Raw genomic sequence first — 20,913 nt, forward strand, 5'->3', positions numbered from 1 at the left:
TTTTTTTCAGTCAAACGAGTTACTTTTGACCTGTGATATGAGCTTATTCCTATTCTTCCTTTTGCATTAATTACAATTTTCTGAGCCTTGATGTATTCCTCCAGGGAACAATGGCTGAGAGCTGACTGCATGGCAACAAACAGAACTGAGAGAATGCCACAAAACTAACAGAAACTGTCACTTGAATAACTTAGTGAATACACATCAACAGTATTTACACCCATTTCATATTTTCTCCAGCTGAACACGCTAGAGAATGCAACTGCTGGCAGGAATCAGGCAAATGAACAGTGAATAATAAGTTCAAATAGAGACTATTTGCAGGAACTGAATTTTGAGTTTGCATTCAGGTCAGAAATGACGGTGATAGCAGACTCTGTTCACTCAAGCAGAGACAGGCACAGACTGTGGCTTCCCTGTCCACTTTTTGACTTTCAAAACATTCCTCAGATGAGTACAGACCACACCTTACTTTATTCCCTGAAATTGAAAGATGCAAAACTCTGAGCTGATTCAAGGAAATGATGAAAAGCGACTTCTGTCAGAAAGACGACTTGTTTTCAAATGACCTGTCTACATCTGGAACAGAGCCATCTGTAATGGTGTTAGTGGCCACGAGGAGTGGAAGAGAGCACTTAGAAAGCAGTTGCTAAGAAGCCCTACAACATAGACAAGCTAGAAGCACTTTGTATCCAGCCCCTTCAGTATGCTGCTGTTTTGAAAGGAAGCCAGATTCTTTGTACATGGCATATCTTCATTTTTGTAATGCTAAACTTCATCAATTTTGTCTGCTTCATGAAATTTTAAAACCCAGCTAGAAAAGAAACCAAGAGACTTCATAACTCTTGAACTCAATCACACAAAATTTAGGAAAACAAATGTCCTTTGCAAAGCTCTGTCAGTTCCCCTTAGGCTTCTTAAGTCTCTGCACTTTCCATCACGGTAACTGTCTTTGCTGCTATTTTCATTGGCCAAAGAGAATTCCCTCACTTAACTGTATTGTCACAAGAGATTAATGCAATGTGGGAGCTGGAAGAGAGGGAACTTAGCTTGCCTGGCTTTGTTCAAGGAAATTCAACCAGTTCCTTTGAAAAAGCCCTCTGGTACCTAAGTTTTCCCACCACAGAAATCATTCCTTCAGTCTACTTACCCAGAGGTGACACCAAGACTCTCCTAAAAGCATCTAAAATCTTAAGCTATTTCGAGAACTCTCAGCAAGATCTGACTACTACTTCTCTCTCTGCCTTATACTGCAGCTAGGTGACTCCTTCCCACCTACACCTAATGCACACGAAGAGCAAAGCAAGAGCTATGGCTGTCTTACAGTGCTTTCCTGGGAGCTGCAACAATTTACTTCAGCTGGGGGGAAGCTCCACTTCCCTTATGGAGAGGAACCTGGAGCAGGCAGCTGTGGTCTTTTCTCTCTGCAGCAGCAGGGTTAATTCTCAGCCTCCTAACAAGAGTACTGAGTTTCCACAATGGCTCTGACTTTTGAGTACTCACCACTACACCTCTGGGAATTTCAGGTGCTCAGCATACTTTTAGATCGGACTCTGATGGGTCCTAGCACAACAAAAGCTTCAAGGCTGTATTTATGGCAAAAAAAAAAACAACAAAACACTCTTATCATTATTTTTGAAACAATTTCTCTTTCTTTTTAAAATTGCATTTGGAGCAAAAGTAAAGTAGCTGCTTCACAACACTGCTTTTAAAGTACAAAACCAGCTGCAGCCCAGAAAAGGACTTTTTGACCTCATTTGGAAGATTATTAATACTCATATCTTAAGTACCGGAGTTACGATTATGTTTTACAGCAAATTACCTCATTGCAGGGCAACGGATTGGAGCCTTGGATTAATGATCTGTGTATATGACACTTTCACAACTGATAATCAAATAAATCTGTGTGTCTTCTAAACAAACATCAAGCTTGGGGGCATTTTTTCAGTGCAGAGGACACTCAACACACCTAGGCAATTATGAAGTTGTCCATAACTGTCTTCAGGAACTCCAGCAGTGTGAGGTCCCCAAATCTCTCAAGACTATCTGAGGATGCTGGTTCTTTTCCTCATAATCATACTCCTTGTTGTGGTTACAAACACCTCCTCTTGCTCCTGAACTATTTACTGCACACTCTACTCTCAGCTTCCCACCAGAAGCAGTAGTGTATGTAATGTGATGTCTCAACATTGAAACCTAAAATGGGGGAAGAAGTCATACTGTAAAAACATGAGAACACCAACAAAAGAGAATGGACTTCTGCTTCTCTGTAAATATCTCACCCATTGTTCTGGCAAGCATGCTGAGAAGAAAGGAATAAAATGTCACAGATGTCCCCTAGCAGATTATGTCTGTTTGACCATTTCACACCCCCATGAGGCAGTACTATATTTGAGGAGGTTCTTCTATTCACTGAAACTGATCAGAGTCCCAATGGTTCCTATGATGCTATTTTTCTTCTTCTTCCTTTGCTGACTCTGTTTCTCTCCTGCATACACACACGCTTATCTGGTCACACAGTATAAATCAGCACAACTGCACTGCAAAAGGAGAACAATAAAGGTACTCACGCACACAGCATATGTGCGCCAAGAAGAACGAGCAAATTGCCTTCATTAAAATGTGCCATTAATTAATCAGCGCACTGACAAATGTTGTGGATATCTCAAACTCCTTTAGGATATGTAAAACATTTAGATGCTCAGAACGGCCAGCAACAGATTATATCACAGTAGCACAGAGATGGATGGGAATGAGCAAAATGAATGTATACAGAGTTAACCCATTTAACCTAGGAACTGGACATTCCTAGTTATCTAAGTTCTTCAGGTGCCCTGTATGTCTGCCTCTCTGTGTATCCACAACATCCTGAGAGGTCACACATACGGTAGAGCTCACAGACTCAGTAATTTGCTGCTTTTTACACCCCAGCATGGCGCTCTCCCAATCTCTTGCTCTTACCTCATAGTACAGGGATTGAAAAATTTATCTAAAACATGGCAGGTTCAGATTCAACATCCTTCCCTTTCTGCAGGGACTATAAACAAGACGCCAGTTAAATTTCCTAACATTTAAAGCAAAATGTATTATCTAACTTCTCTGTTAAAGTTGTAAAATACTCCCTGAATCACAGAAAACAAAAGAAAAAGAAAATTAATTACTATATAGCGTGCTAACTGTAACTTCCATCTGGGAGAGGAGAAAAAGAAGCTAAATCTAAGAACACTTATTGTGAGATAAATAAGCCTGAAATCCAAGAATTTGCAGTTAAAGAATGGAGTTAGCTATCACGTTACTTTTCACTCCTAATCAATCTTTTGCTCTTCAGAAAAAAAAAAAGAAATCAAAAAACTCAGCTAGAGTGCACTACTAGCCCATACAACATGCAGACTGTGGTCCTGTCAAGCTAAGGGCAGTAAAATCATGTCTCACATCCTAGATATGAGCCCTTAACACTGATATATTCAGTAAAATCTGAAGAGTAGGAAGAAAATAGTATTCTTCCTCTTTCACCTGTCTAGCGAGGAAGAGCTGCTTTAAGTACTTGTTTCTAGAAAGATGTTCATCAGTATAAATCCCAAGTTAACTTTACAGCTAAGGACAAGAGCCAGAAAAAGACTTGGCCTGCTCAAAGTAGGCACTGCAATATTCTGCATTGAATTACCCAAAGACAATTATACTCCCTGTCAATTAGCCAACACTTTCTCTAAGCAATGCATTCTTAGCACACAGCTTAGCAGGCTTGCTCTCACATCTGACTCAGCTCCCATAATGTCTTATATTTTCTTCCCTTTCTACACGTCAGAATCCAGTTTATTTTAAGCCCAGAGATATCCAGATAATAAGAAAACTTCTAGGAGATTCTGTTCGATGGACAATTTAACTTCTTGTGTCAATTGGATGTCCCAGGAGTACAGCACCAACTCTCCAGAAACAGAGAGAGAACGAAGGAGTTATATTTGTGTTTGTATTAGTTATCACCTTAATCAAAACAAATTAAACACACTAGAATTTTGAGGAATAAGCTTCCCTCCAGCCTAGTTAGTGGAATATAGATCCCTTCTGTGGAGACAGCATGTCACACAGAGGCACAGACTGGCTAATTTCTCCAGGAGTCTGAAGAGTTTAGAAGAGGGGAAAACACATTTCCTAATTATCTAACACAAAGCAACATATGTATATATACATAGAGAGAGATGAAATGCTTTGGCTTAGTCTATCATTACTTTGTCATAAAATACTATTAGCCTAATGCTTCATTTGATGGTAGCCTCCCAGCAGTATACTCTGTTTTGGGGGACACAAGCAATTGGCTCCAAAACACATTCTGCAGTGGAGGAGTGTATATTGAGAGTTTAAATTATCTGCATATCTTTAATCTTAATCAAGGGAGCAATGGAGGATCTGTTAGTTATTTATAGCTGGGCTGGGGTGAGCTGCTGTGAGCAGGGTAATTGAAACAGTATTTCAGCCTGTCTGCCACTGATTTGTGTAATGGCTGCTGTTAGCTATTGCATAATCACAACACTAAATGGAAAATAAAAAATAAAAATGCATTAAACATGTGTTTTTATGTTGTGTTTTATGATCACATCTTATTTTTTACTGCGCTTCGAAATTCTGTTGTTCCTTCCTTTCAGAGATCAATTTACTTGCCTGGCAGCAGTTTGCTATATTAAAGCTTGAGAAAGCTGATCTGCTTTCTTTTACTCTCTGGATTAACAGAGCTTTTAGCTTGAGAGCTACCAAATTCTTAAGACTGAGGGCTGTGACCTCTTTTTAAAGTTGCTGTTATGCTAAAAGATCAGTTCATGCAAATTTCTGACCCTCAAATAATGATTATCTTTATTTCTCAGTAAGATGTTATTTTGTTCTTTCCTCACACTGCAAAAGTAGTACAAAGATATCTTAGAAGAATCAGTCTCTGATTTTTCAGCAAGTATTGTTAATTCTGCAATCTATTACTTGTCATATATTGTTTTTGATATTTGACAATGATTTCAGTTAAGTGATCCAGTGCTGTGGCAAATCAGGAGAGACATGGCATGAATTACCATCGCACCCATTATTTCCTCTCTTTTTGAAGGAGAACACGCTCCCAGACAATGTGTATTGCCTTTGGATGTTATGCCTAGGTGCCTTGCAATTCCTCCATCAAGTGATAAACACTGGCTCATGTCCCTGCCTTCGCAGTTTTGGTGACTTCTGGGTTGGTCGCACCCATCTTGTATTTTGGCAGGAACCTGTGTAGTCGTGACAGCTCTCCCATCACCCCTCCTGCAACTTGGTATCATAAGCCTCTCTAGTTTATACTGTGCTCCCAGCACCCAAATCTGTAAAGTTTTAGTCACTGAATGCAAAATGACAGCCCCTTGACAAACAGCTTGCTCACTAGATTTCCAAAGCCCATCTAAATTTGTGAAGTCCCATCTGCCTTCATCAGGGCAGACCTCTGAGAGGTCTTCCAGCTGTAAAGCATGGCCCACCTCGTGCTGGAACAAAGACATGCAAGTCCTGGAGTAGATTTCTCTAAAGCGATACCTCTAGATCGTGAAAGCTCCAGAGCAATCAAAATAGTGGGAGCCACCTTGACATAGCTCAAAGAGCAGTCAGCATCACCACTAAGGTGCCCCTACTCTAGAGTGATGCGCTGGATTTAATGGCAGCAAACCAGGTTCGTTTCCAGTAATCCCTCTATGCATTTTGTCAGAAGCTCCTCAAAACAAATTTCGGTGAAACATGTCAGACTTGACAAATATGCTTTTTTCAAGAAAAATCCACTTCAGAGAGTTTCCAGCTCGCAGAACCCGGGACAATGCCGGGTCAGACTGTGCTTCCAGGCAGGTCTTAACTAACAAATATGAGTACAGACTACTGCAATAAACCTGCACATCCCAGTCATGGAACCAGCTGCACCCCCAGCCACCTCCATGGCAAGCTCTCAGTCTGCAGTCCTCTTTCCCTCAATCTCTGAATTTTAAATGTTAACATTTTCTGTTACCTTCAGAGTCATTCAGTCAAGAGCCTTAAAGACTTCTCTCAGGCTCAAACTTAAGTCTGCAGACTTAATTCCAATCCAGTTCTGCTCTCTGTTCTGGCTTTTACACATATCTGGCAAGGAAGTAATATTCTTTTTCAGAATCTCCTTCTACTATCATAGACATCACTATCACCAGATTAATAATGCACTAAGAGGAAGGGATGGGCTGAACATAAAAACATCACTTGTAAACTGGCTGGACTCAGTTTAGTGTATTACACTTTGGTACCACCCACTGACAGATACTGAGAAGTGTCCTACAAGAAGCATAACCATGAATTGCTTAAGTATTAAATCTGCTAATATTTACATAGGGGTGTAGTAAACGAACATGCAGCCAGACCACCCAGCACACAGTCACTGCAACTGTTGGCTAAAAGCAGACATTTTATTCAGTGCCCTTTTGCCACGTTCCTTCCCATACACACATAAACTCCAAAATCTTTTTTTATTATGCAAAAAAGAAACTGGTATTTCCAGAAGGAAATTCAGGAAGCAAACAACCAAATGCACCAGACATGTGGGCCACCAGAACATGGGGAGCAACAAAGATCTTATCATAAATAATTAGCAGTGAGTTACCATTTATCACTTTTCTCTCTCATGAGATAGCATTCGGATTTCTCCCCCTCCTCAACAATAATCTTCTAAGAACAGAATAAAAAAGTTTTGTAGCTTACTACAGGGAAAAATATCATCTGCACTATCCCAGTGAGAAGAGGTCACTTGCTTCCTCGGAGAGATTACAGAAAAAGGAAGAAATCATAGCAAGGGAACTCTCTGATTTATGAGTACCTAGAGACCTACTGAGAAAACCTAATCCCACATAACTGATGTGCAGAAGCTGAAAGGCAGCCATTTAACCTTTGGACTGCCACTGCTACACAACTTACAAAAGCATCCATGTGAAGCCTTTAAATGATAGAAGTTAGAGTTGAGAGAGACCTATTCTACTACTGTGAAGTCTGGCCCACTCACAGTGCCAGGAGGAGTCCCCAAACAGAGGATTCATCAATTGCAGCCAACAAATACTTTACAGATACAAAAACCAAACATATTTCTAAATATGGAAATGATTCTCTAAGGCAGAGAGCTTCTCACCCAAGCAAGCAGTACGAATGCATTTTCTTACTGTAGAGACACTCTACTCCTGACATAGGTTCACACTATTGCGGTAACTTCTTTTTCATAGTAGAAACATGTTCTGGGGTGGCTGGGATATAATTTTACAGACATACAGGCTTGGGTGAATTCTGCCTTAAGGATGTTGTTATCTAACAGTAAATATACTGTACACAGTTGCACGGAGGGTGAAATGTTACTCTTCTAAATCTAAAAAAAAAAGAAGTATCTCTGACAGAATAGAACACTAAAATCAGAGAGATAAAAGTTATTCAGGAACAACAGCCACAAAGGCTCTGATGAGGCTACCAGCACAGAGAGAAAGCACCCATAAGCACAGTGCCCTCATGATAACCTAGACCCCTGCAAAGTGGGTCTCTGGAGGAGCAAACCTCTGCAGGTCACTCGGCAGAGCCTGTCTCGGAGGGGTCTTGCTGTGGTCACTGTCCCTCTTCAGCAAGTCATCACACAGTAAAGCAGGTGTTAGATACGAACTTTTCCAAACATTTTTCTTTACCAGGATGTACATTTCCTAGATTAAGCCTCAATATTTTGTCAGTGCTCCTTGATCCTGTGCTCCTTCTGTTCCCAGTGTAATGCAGCTGAGCCTGGCCGGCTGCCACCCTGCCTCCCACTCTCTCTACTACGCAGCCTGTCTGGGAAGCCAAACAACCTTCTGAGCCATTAGGTACGCGCTTTCTCTCAGAAAAATAAGATAAAAAATAAAATAAAAGGAATTTATTCTGTCTGCCTTCCAGAAAGCCCCACTGCCTCCGGCCCTTTCTTTAGCACCATGTCCATGCTTGTTCATCACTTCACTGGATATCTCCAAGCTCACGCTGTGCAATGCTCAGACTCACTCATACCTTGGTTTACATTCACGCACAGCACTGAAGTGCAGAGAGAAGAAAACATGACAACTCAGTGACTGCTGATTAGTCTCTGATGGATCAGGGCCTGAGGGAGGCTGATGAAAGAGCAATGTGGTTTGCACAGCGCAGTGCTCAGGCAGCTCGTACGAGACATCTGCGCCCAGAGAAAGACTCATCCAAGCTCCAGAATATTGCGACAATTTGAGAAAATGTAAAAATAGAGAAGGAGGTTACGAGGAAAGTCACACTGAAATATTAAAGTATTTTTTCTTCCAAAGCCAAGGTGAAAAACTTCCAAAAATTTACTGTGAAAATGCTGAACAACTGTGGCATCTGATAAATAAGACACGGACTCCTGAAGGTGTACAGCACACAGATGCCCATACATCCTCAATATGATGAGGAGTTTTGCACACTCTTGGGCACTGCACGTCCTTGATACAAATAACTTGAGAGCTCTGCTGAATACAGGTGGGCTTAAAATGTGCTTTAAATCAAACACTTGTTTACTTTCCTTGCTGAATCAGAATCAAAATCCTGTGTGTTGGCACAGCCTCAGTTTTACAGATTCAAGAATTACACCAAGGAGAAAGAAGTGACTTTGTAATTTCCAGAAAAAACAACCAAGCTTAGAGAGCTATCAAGGGTCACAAAAACAAGGAGGAGAGAAATGAGGCCAAGATTTTTATCTGTCCTTGAATCATGGCAGAGTGCAACGGAAGAAGTAGAGAAAAATCTATCTTTTCCCCGCTCTTTTCCTCACTTGGCAGACTGAGTGAGTGTCTGCAGCTCCATTCAAATCGGATTATCTCACTTTCAGAAATGAATTCACCAAGGAAACAGCTGCTTATCATGAGGCTGCAAATACGATGCACCCCAGTCCACCAGCCCCCAGAACCTGGGATAAGCAATTAAAAATGTGTAGGACTAAATGAACGTTTGTTCTTCATCACAGAAGACAATTATTGATAAGTTCTTACTATGCCAGTTCCCTGCTGCTTCCTTTCTCACACTGCTTGCCCCAAGGTAAACTATATAATTTGAAAATTATGTCAGTCTCATTCCTATTATTCCACTAAAGACATGTGAGGTTCCCTATAAATACCTCTGGTCAAACCTTTTAAGCTCTCTAAGAAAAGAAGAAAATCATGACTCTAAGTTGAAATGTAAATGGATGATTCCGTCATTTTTATTTTCACTGTATAGTGACTGCAATTAGCTTGTTTAAAGTGGCAACAATACAGGATATAGCACTGTTCTTCCTTTCTTCATGCTCCTAAAACTAAGTTGACCGTTTTTCTCTTTTTGTCTTTCTTTGTGTTTTTTTTTTTTTTTTCCCTAGATAAATTGGATTGAGAGGAAAGATTTAAATTGGCTGACTTTTTATATACCTCCACAGTGATGTCTAAGCATACCAGACTAAATGTTCTTGAGATGTTTTAGCAAAAGGATGGAAATGCATTTCCTGATGTGGGCACCCCTGAGCGAACTGAAGAGCAGTGCGTCCCACACCAGAGCTGGAGGGACAGCACAGCAGACCAAGGAACAGCACTCTGATGAATACACAGGGCACAACCTGGGAAATCAGAAGGCGTGGATATGCAGACCAGTACGGACACATGCAATCTCCCTCTCTGCATGCTCCTAATTGAGGCAAGGCAGCTCCAGCCCCGGGGTCATGCTGCCTTATCACCAGGCAGTACTCTGCTGTGCCACCCTAACATACCATCATGTGCATCTTCATGGTAAAGCCTGTCACATCCTATGGACAAGCTCTGGCTCTCTGTGCAGCCCAGCAAGCACCAAAGAGAGTCATTACTGCAGCTACTCTTTGCTGAATAGGCAATGCTCTAGAAAGTGCTGACAAGAGTTATTTACCCTCAAGCCCCTGGAAGCAAGCACGTAGAAGCCTGTTTAAATGTTTCAAGTAAAGTAGATTTTGCTTTTCACAAAAACTACACAAACTACACAAAATATTTTGATGAGAATATAAGCTAAAGAAACACGTAACCTGAATATAGAAGAGCCAAACTACAAGGAGCGCTTGTTCCAAGTAGGAAGACAGAAAGTGCTTCAAACTTTCTTCAGCACTTACCTGATGTAACTCTATATCCCACAAAATCAGGTCTTTCCAGAACTGCCTGCCAGCCTTCAAGGATATTAGAAATTTCTGCATAAAAACAGATTTCAAAGGACACACTGAGGACTGATACATAAATCAGTCACAGAATATAGACATAGACTCAAACGGTAACTTTTAGTGAGCAGAGCTTGAAGTTGCTCCTGAAAGTGGCCTTAAAGAATAACTTCATCCTGCCACGAACAAGTCACAAGAACAATGAAGAAGTGTCATGAGTTGGGGAGAAATGAACCTTAGAATTCCAGAAATGTATTGGAGTGAGACCTGTAATTCAGTCTCAGAGACAGGCTTTGTTCCCGAATGTGCTGATACAGTGAGGACCATGACCCAGGGATTGCTGAGGTGAAAGAAACACTGCCATTGAATTTAGCAAGTTCTGGACCAATAATCAACCCTTTACAGCAGCCCAACATCTGGTATTCAGATGATGGATTACATGACTTTCATGTTCCTAAAAGAGCTCCATTGTCCCTTCTGTCTCAGGCTGACAGAACTAAGGATTGATGAAGCCTGGAGCAGAGCTCCCGCTGGTGAAATCAAGCAGCCGTCATCCCCCTTCCTCCCAGAATGAGTTAGGATTTTGTTTGTTTGTTTGTTTCGCATAGTCAGACACTGCCACACCACTCAACACCACCAAGAAAAACAAGAGCAGGAAAAAATAAACAACAAATCAGACTTTGGATTTGCAACTTAAATACTGAAAGGAAACATGGGAAAAGCTAGAGGGAACAGCAAGCCACTCCATTTGCTTCAACTTTTGAGTTAATGTTAATGCTGTTAATGTCTGTGCATAAGCAATAGAGGCGTAAAAAAACATCAAAGATGCTCAGTATTCTCTAGTTTGCCACAGCCCTCATCTTTGCTGAGCTCACGGCTCAATGCTGCCAGGTTTTGGTCCCCTTGCCAAGCACAGAGCAGCCTGCCTCACCATCCACCACTTTTGCTGAAGTGGGTACCTTTCCACATTCTGGCAAGTCTGAAGGAAAGGCAAGAAGAGGCAAGGCTAATTCCTGTTGCTACTGCACAGCTCAGGAAGCATGAAGTATTTATCAGTTTGAGTGAGTCAACTTCTTTGCCATTCTCAATACCAACCTGTCAGATGAGCACCGCTACTCCTAGCAGCGTAAGGAAGCTGCAGAGCTGGAGAAGGGTCACTGAGCTCGTTGCTCGCTCAGCTCCTGTTTTGCGTGACTAAGGTAGCTATGCAACTAGATCCCAGAAGAAATTAGAGCAATACCCTGTTTGTGCTAGGGGCGGGTGTCTCCAGTCACACATGGCTGCCTTATTCCTGAATCACAGGATTAATGAAGATATGTCTCAGAGTCTGAAGGTGAATCTGAAACAGACACATCGATTTTGCAAAGTGCTGAACTGAACTCTGGATTAAATGTGAGCCCTGGAGATAAGTAGCGTAGCCCTTAAAGCTGTAACACCCTACTGCCCCTCCCAGTATTCAATTTCTCTTTCTTTTCTCCTCTGCAGATTGATATGAATTACTCAACAATAATCACTACCTCTCCTGGGTTTCAGCTGTCAGAGAAAAGCTTATTTCTGACCTGTTAGTAAATTGTCCTGTTTCTTTTTTCTAGTTTTTCAACTATTTGCACTGAACTTTAAGGACAGGATATGAGATTCCTAATCATAACACAAATTCTTCTCTCATTTTATAATAATCAGGAAAAAAAGTAATAATCAACAATCATATTTAATAAGCCTTGTGTGTATATAAGATTCTGCACATGACTTTACATTAGTCACTGAATTTTTTATGCTTCTGTTCCCAGTTTGTTCTGACAGATAAGAGTTCTCTCTTCTTTCTGCCTCTTCTGTTTAGTTAGACTACAATCACTTCAGGACAAGATCTCTAGAGCAGCTCCCTGAACCACACTAGTGCCCAAAGATACATGTAATGATAAATACTTACATACATGCATATCATATAGACAGGTACTTCAAACTAGAATTATGATTACAACTCCCATTTTGCAATATTTTGGGGAAAGAGAAGGAATATTATCAAACTCAGAGGCACTAAATAATTGGTAAATCATAAATACATATCATAAATAAACTGGGCCTAATTAGCTGCATTCTACCATTCCCTTTGAGAGAACTCTCTCGGAACAAGAAGAAAATAGTATTTCAGGCTCTAACTCTCACTTCAGTTTAAAACAAGTCCTTAGCAGTAGCAAATGAAAGAAATTATTTTAAGTATATAATGAGTTTCAAGGTGAGCACCTTACCCCTGGCACTTTTCAATTAAGAGTGCGGGACTTGCATGTCTTGAGAATAATATCACTGACAGTGCTGTTCTAATATATTTTTAGAGGATTGCCCTCAGGGCTCCAGTTTCTTCAATCCACATCCTCCTCTCTTCCTTCCAGAGGTTCCTGCTGAGTTTCTGCTAACCCATAATACTTCAACCTCTCTCATCCTTTCCATCTTCTTCCTAACTAAAAATGAACAAACATTTTTCAACCTACTTTATTGTTGTTGTTCTCCCCGCTGAAGGCCCCACATGAGAATAGGCTGTTTGAACATCGTCAAGAAAAGTGGTGATGGTTGATGAGAACTGTATTAACAGAATGGCCTAAAGAATTTTGTCAGCGTTACGGCGTGGGACTGCATACAGATTCACTCAGTTTAAGCCTCAAGTATGCTCAGTGGTAAAAACCAGCAAAAACCTCTGTATGAATAAACACAAACCTTCTCCCCGTCGGCTTCTGTTTTACAATAAACACAAAGTCTGAAATCGCTAAAAGGCAATTTTGGGGAACTTTATATTGCAGCTGCTTATAACAACCAGCTGAACTTTGGACTTTCAACAAACCCGGACTTTGACTAACACAGAGGACAGCTTTGCTAGGCCCTACCTATTTCACAAGGCTTCTCTCCCAAGGTCAAAATAAAGCCACTGGAATATCCAGAGGAGAAAGGTTCCTGTTTGCCATTCCAGGATTCACATGGATTCATGCTGCTTTTCATTCCTCTAGCAACTTTCACAATAGATAAATATAAACAAAACAAAAACTCCTCTAACTAGATTCAACATCTTGTCGCAAGAATGAAAAGTTCCAGGTTGTGGGTACTGCTGTAACCACTGACAGCTGTGATACAATGATTATTATTAATAACAGCTACAAGTATGCCTGAAGTAGCACACGATCATTAAGCAAGCAGCCCAAAGTGATTATTTATTCTTGGCTGATGTTAGATTTATCGTTTTAAGCGTTGCTTTGTAATTAATCCACAACTCCAGAAAACTCTCCCATCTTTCTAATGCAGGGAGAACGTGGATCCCATGAACTAACTAAGTGTGAAGGTTATGAAGTATGTAATGAGAGTCAGTGTTCACAAAGCACGGCAACAAGTCCACTCTTCGCCATGTGCCTGGTAAAATGGGGTGATTACAAATCCCTACACTTTTGTAATAGGACACGAAACCCAGTTTCTATTGCATACATCATTCATCATTGGTAGGAGTCAGTGATGTCTCTGGACAGATACACCACTCAGATGAAATTAAGGGAAAATAGCACCTTCCTCAGTTTCTATTGACACAGAATAGTGCTGCCCTCACCTGAACCACCATTCTCCAGCCTTAGGTGAAATGGCTTAGATATCATAGGGGAGAACAACTATTTCTCATGATCTGATTTGAAACAAACAAACAAAAAACCAAGACAGAAAAACTTGCTAAAAAACAGAGAGTGACCTGTAAACAGAAGAACGTCAGGACTGTGCTCTGGTCCCCTCTTTGAATATGGGTGGACTTCTAGGCAACTGACATTTCTAGCAACGGGTTAGAGAATCTCAGAGGGCATCAAACACCTCAGCTTTCACTTAGCATCAGTCTGGATGCCTTGCTGTAGAGCCATGGTTTAGTTTCACACTTTTCCCTCTTCAATAGTTTGGGTTTACTGAAAAATTAGCTATGCGAATGTGTGAAGTTTTAGGTAAAGTTCCTCTTCATCCAGGCCACCTTAGGCAAAGGAAACCTCAGGACAAAGGCAGTGAGAGTGGAGACACCCTTCTGCACAGTGAGGAAGGAATGAAGGGAAAGATCCAGTCTTACTGACTTTTAGGATGTGAGAGCATCCTATTCCATTATTCTAGTTTTTCCCTCTCATATTCCGGAGGCTGCCTACTTATATACATCTAAGTCTCAGTGTGCAACAGATGCAGAAATGCCCTTTAGGATGATCAAGATGACTAATGCTTTCTCTTCCACATTATCTTTTCATCTAGCCAGCCAGTACATATTTACAGTGTTTAAGTCCAAACAGACGAAAATACTCTGCAATAATAAACATGAGAAACACTTCACCTGCTTCTTGTCTAGCTTACCTAAAAAAAAAATAAAAATAAAAATTTATTCCTCCTTTTTGGTAGAAACTTCTCCAATCTTTCATTGTGATGGCGAAACTAATTACTTTGTACCTTTAAAAACAGCACTAAGAATACTTTTATTTGCTTGCAGAGTCAACACAGCAATGAAAAGCGATTGTGTCCTGCTGTAAGAGCAAGCAGCAGCAGCATTGTTAAGTGACTCTCACTGCAAGGCCAAACTCTGATCTCAGCTATGATTTTAGCAAATGCATTTCCTGCAAGCATCTTACTCACAAACAGATGAAGGCAGAATATGACCTGTAGAGCCTTTATAACTCTTGATGGGTCCGAATTAACACATCTTGCTTCTCAGATACCCTACGTTTACATGCCAACAGCTAGGAAGATCATAATTGCATTTATGAGTTGTTTGTAATTAATATGCAAGTTACTACAATGCCAAGATATAAAAATACATTTCCTTAAGTTCATGTTTACTTTTGCACAAGCCAGTTTTTTACACAGACAGTGCAAACTCAAGCAACGCCAACTTTAACACATTCACTTTAGGAATCATAAGCCATAAATACAGACTTCCACCTTGCAGCCATTACATAGAAATATAATCTATGCCTCTGGTAACAACACTGGGATGATACAACACAGAAAGTAGCCCATCTGTTTGAAGACAGATGCCAGAAAGTGTATACTGGCAAGAACCAGCACTTCCGCTTTATGGAATCGATACATGGTCTAAGTCCCATATACATACGTGTTCACTGACATAGAATCATAAATGGTGATTATTATAAGAAAATCCTTTGAGATATTTTTGACATATAAAAACCCTAAAACCAGTTTCCTCATGTGGTTAAGATCACACTACCCTGAACCCTATTTGTATGGTAACACATAATGAAATAGTAAGCAGTAAGGGATGAGAGAGACTGAGGAATACGAGATGTGTGGCACAGTGAATTTTCAAGCTTTCAAGTGAAAGCTGTCAATGTACTAAGTACATTGCCAATTCAGTCAGCCTCACCTTCATTTTGAAACTACAGAGCAAAACAGTTGTGCTTCACAGACAAATTAAAAGATTGGCGCTTTCTATCCCATCTCAGAAACCTTCTCCGAAATTTCCCTCAATTCAAGCAACTGCACAAATGACCACACTGAAGGGATCCAGAGGATTGTGCTATGGTGCCTATCTAGGGAGTTGTGTGGGGATAGAGAGCAAAATGATAGTGGAACAAGGATGGCAACAGCAGATATACAGCTGCTAAACCACAGCCACTGCTGTTATCAGTGCAACCCCCAATGCAATGTGTAATTGTTCCATAATACACCTACAGGTGATGCTCATAGCAGCTCTGTTCTACCTCCTTATGCCAAATACACTCACTATTCCAAACTTCAGCACAGCAAAACTGCAATGGCTGTGACACCTCTCAATATTTTGGGCTCTAGTCATGCAATAGAGATGTATGAGCAATGGATGATGCTACAAGGCAATGGCTATTAAATTACATTTCCATTATAATCTGTTTTCACTTTGTTAGATGCATTCACTACTTCAGGTCACTCTCTACTGCACATTAGCCTTCACCTACCGTACACGTCTGGGCAGCTGAACTCCTCCACAGGCCACCTGCTTGTGCCAGGCACGTAGGCAGCCAAACAGCTTGAACATGCCCCCTAATCATGTACGGAATTAACCTGGAGATACTGATAGAGACAGGTGGGAGAAGGCTAAAAATGGAAGTCTCTAATAGCTGTGCATCTCTGAGTTTGTATATTAGCTGCCTTGGAATTTCAAAAAGAGCTAGAAAGATTCAAATGACAAGTATGCTCCCATCTGGTGAAAAATGATCTTTAAAAGTAGAAGAAAATCATGCTGTACTGACCAAAATGCCTTGCCAGTAAGACTTTGTAATAATGTTGCACAATTTTCTCCAGCTGAGAAGAAAACTGTTTGGAAAAGCTTCCAGTCACAGATTTGAAAACCTCTGCAGGCTCACTCAAACCAAAAATTCAAAACAGAATTCATGAAAAGGCAAACCATGCGACCTGAAATATTAAACCTACCTATTAGTAAAATCCATATGCAGTAGCACCACCAGCTTGCATAGAGTTTAGCTAACATATAACAGGCTTCTCTTAAATCAATCCAGATCTTTTCCACATAAAAATATAAAAAATAATTTGAATTCCTATTTCTCATAAGAATAAAGAAAACTTTCTTTTATTGTCTTGGCTCAGCAAAAAATAGTTCACCTCAAACAAGTCAAGTCTGTTTAGAGCATATAGAAACAAACTTTTATATGACTTTAAGCAAATTTATGCAGATAAGAGTGATAGGATATCATAAAAATGATTTTTTTATTATTACAAGCTAACAGATATATATATGCAATATAGAATACCTATATTTTATTATAGATAATATCTAACATAGATATTTTCCATGAATACCTGGAATACTGTGTTCAGCTCTGGAGTCCCCAACACAAGAAGGACATGGAGCTACTGGAACGAGTCCAGAGGAGGGCCACGAAGATGATCAGAAGGCTGGAGCACCTCTGCTATGAAGACAGGCTGAGAGAGTTGGGGCTGTTCAGCCTGGAGAAGAGAAGGCTCCGGGGTGATCTTATAGCAGCTTTCCAGTACCTAAAGGGGGCCTGCAGGAAAGCTGGAGAGAGACTTTTTACAAGGGTGTGTAGTGACAGGACAAGGGGCAATGGATTTAAACTGAAAGAGGGCAGATTTAGGTTAGATATAAGAAAGAAATTCTTTACATTGAGGGTGGTGAGGTGCTGGAACAGGTTGCCCAGAGAAGTTGTGGATGGCCCATCCCTGGAGGTGTTCAAGGCCAGGTTGGATGAGGCTTTGGGCAACCTGGTGTAGTGGAGGATTTCCCTGCCCATGGCAGGGGGGTTGGACCTAGATGATCTTTGAGGTCCTTTCCAACCCAAACCATTCTATGATTCTATGAATAAGTTGTTGAAGTTTTTTTTTGTCAGAAATATTCATTACATACTGGCTCCTATAATCTGTTGGGAAATTACTGTTTCTAAGCTAATCAATAAGAAAGCTTACGGTGATAGCATAATTGAAGCCATACATATGAAACAAATGGTCTGAGCAACAGCAGTCCCTGTTTAATAACTTATTAATATGTCATCTATACTAGCCGCTTAACTTAGTATCACTCTGCAGGAAACAGAACAAGAGAAAAATACTAGTGTCATCATCTCAATTGTGTTAATAACATGAACACCATAGATTGCTCTAAGTAAGTCTAGATGATATTAGCATCTTTTTTTCCTAGACATCCACATCCATTTCTACCACTCTAATTGCGTTAGAAAGATTTTGGAAATACAAGCCTGGTGTCAGGGAATCAAAGAGATCAGAGACGTAAATACTGGTCCTACCAGCTTTTATTCCTGATGCAGAAGGATCAAAAAGTTCTGGTTTTAACTCAAAAGCTCAATTCATTACATAAACTAGGAGATGCCTTACCTGTCTCTCCAACAGAAAATGAATGAAAGACTTAAAATGAAATACAGTACCTCATTAAAATGATGACACATGTAATTTTAGCCAGAAATACATGAGCAGGAGGTGCTAACAATTCTTATCCCAAGCAAAGGCAGGAAATTCAAAGGCATATAGAGATATCCAAAGATTTTTAACGGGAAGAACAACTCTGGCAATCAGCTAACCAGATCTACTTGAGAGTACATGGAATGCTCCCCAGCAATTTCTGTACCAAATTCTTATTTAAAGATTGAAAGTAGTGATCAGACAAATCACTTTCCTCAACAAATTACTGTAGCAGTTAATTAAAAACTGTCCCTTATGTTCAGTTTTCTTGGGCATCCAGCTTCTAGATAGTAGATTTTGTTTTATCTTACAATATATCCAGGCAAAGTTTGTGAGGTCTGGCATTAATTTTTTTCTAGACAAATTGATAGAAATTGGAAGCAACCTTTCTGGTACACTGCCTGATACATCTATACCATAAAAAAGAAGGCACAAACATGACTTGTACTCCGATTTGTGCTAGCAGCTGGTATCTGAAAGGTTTGTGTTGTAGTTGCTAATGTGTGACACAACTCGTGGCAACACATCTTTAATCATAACCATTACCTGCCCTGGCTAGGTTAACTCTAGTCCAGGAGTCCCAACACATGCTGCTGTCATACCTTCATTCTGTGGTGCAGAGAGATCTTTCTCTAATAAATATAAAAGCTCTTTAATTTTCAGCAGTTTTCCCTCCACTCTGCATATGTACTTGATGAAAGATACCTTGTTATTGACTTTTTAATACTCTGAACAGACTGAACTCTGTAAACTCTCTCAGAAAGACAAAGATTTAAGAAGATCTACAGATGCACGGAGGACAAAAGAATCTTCTTGGTTTCCCACAGTCTAGCTTCTCCTATGGACCTCTTTTTCCTCCCCTGGCCCCATCCGGACATTGAATCCTATCCCCTGCCCCCAAGTTAACATAGACTCCCTCTCCCACCACGTGAAGGGAAAAGTTGACTCTGCCATCCTCGGCTGTGTGCGAGGGGAGAAGGGATTGGTACTGCAGGCAGGACCTAGCCAAGGCACACCAAGCCCTTCCTGAGCAGCGGTGGGCAGGGATGAGCGGCTCTCCCCTGCACACTGCTCTCGCAGCTATTCTCCATGCCCCACCTAAGACAGGAAGGCAGTCCACTGCCCTGGGCAGCTCTACACCTTGCCGATGTCTAAAACTTACCCTGCAGCTGCAGTCACGCAGATCCCCTGATGTCAATGAAGTAGAGTTGTATGTGTTGAGGTGAGTTCACTTCTGCAGTATTTCACATTAGAGCTATTTAGTACTGGGAATTTCTATATTTATAACACACCAGCAGAAACTTAAGTGCTCCAAGGTCCCTGGACTCACACATCTATCTTCCAGAATTACTTGTCATCAGGGTGTCAAACCCAGGAACATCAGCATGACAGTTTGTTAAAACGGGCAAGTTAAAAGATTCTGCTAAGTCAACACTTCAATGACTTATTAACCACTCATTTAAATATTTTATTTAAGTTTGAGTGAGTTGATTGTGCATGAAGTGCAGGGCCTGACAATAAAGAAAGGAGTCACTCATAGTGTAAAAGTACAGCATTTCACTTCAAACCAAACTATCAAGATCATGGCAGGCTGCCTCTTGCTCTGAACCTGTTTCACCTACAATTGATTCTCATTCACACTAGTCCTGGTCATCATCTACACAGCAACAGTCAAAATACACGACAACTCTGTGATCCAGTCATGCTTTTGGTTTGTGTCGTTATTTTAATTGCAGATGTTTTGTAAATACTCAGGTGTCTCCTACCCTGAATACACATGCTTTAAGGTGCACTAGACTTTCTAAGCGACAATCCTCTTCCAGCTTCAGCTATCATGAGAGAGGGTATTTATCTAAGGCTCCCAGCACTCCGCTGCTTGCCACCATCTCTCTGACAGCTGTTACCAAGCTGTTACCACTTTTCTGGCAGAACTATTTGGAAGAGCACTTGTTTCAGTCAGGAAAAAGCCTGTGTTAGCCAAAGGGAGCAGGTTTGTCAAGTATGTGGGATTTGGAGAGGGTGGTAGATGGGATGTCCTCTTGGGGCTGATATGTCTCATACCATGCAAGGCCCTCAGCACACACTAGGGGTGGATGTTTTTAGCTATGCTTGGGCCCTTCTTTCACATCAGACACTACTGCAATCCAGCCACCAAAACACAGCACTACGGCAGAAATAGGTAAGAGCTCTTAAGTGGATCTACCCACACATCTCTCCTTAACAACAGGCACTCCCTGAGACTCCAAAAGAGATTATTCCTAACTCCTCTGAAGTTTTACAACTCAAGGCATTTTAAGAGGCAGAATCCAGAATGAATCACAGTAAGAAATAAAAGGGGAGTAGAAACAAATCTCTTCCCTGTACATTATGTCCTTGCAGCCAGGCTTGATCCAGCCCAGCCTTTAGTTGGGTGATGACTAACACTTCATTATGAGTTCCCAAGGACAAGTCATCCTTTTTCCATTTTTTCCAAGACCAGCTTTGCTCTTTGCTTTTCACACCATGATCTTGGTCTCTGGCAGGCTGATGGCTGAATCTCCCTGACCTACCCTGTACCCCGCAAACTTCTCCCACCAACCACCAAAAGCTGTTCTCAAGGGAAGAGCAATCTCCTCCTTTCAGAGGCCTCAGTGAGCTAAAAGTGCAACAGCTGAACAAGGAAAACAGGCAAATATTTTCTCTGCTGCCTGGTCACCTCCTTTTCAAAGGGATGTAATTCACAGTGCAATTACAGAGCAAACAAGTCAAAAAGTCACTATACATCACACACAGAACCAATGCAAACTACAAAGTCCTTAATATTA

The sequence above is a fragment of the Tauraco erythrolophus genome, chromosome 9 (assembly GCF_009769465.1).
Source record: "Tauraco erythrolophus isolate bTauEry1 chromosome 9, bTauEry1.pri, whole genome shotgun sequence".
Lineage (NCBI taxonomy): Eukaryota > Metazoa > Chordata > Aves > Musophagiformes > Musophagidae > Tauraco > Tauraco erythrolophus.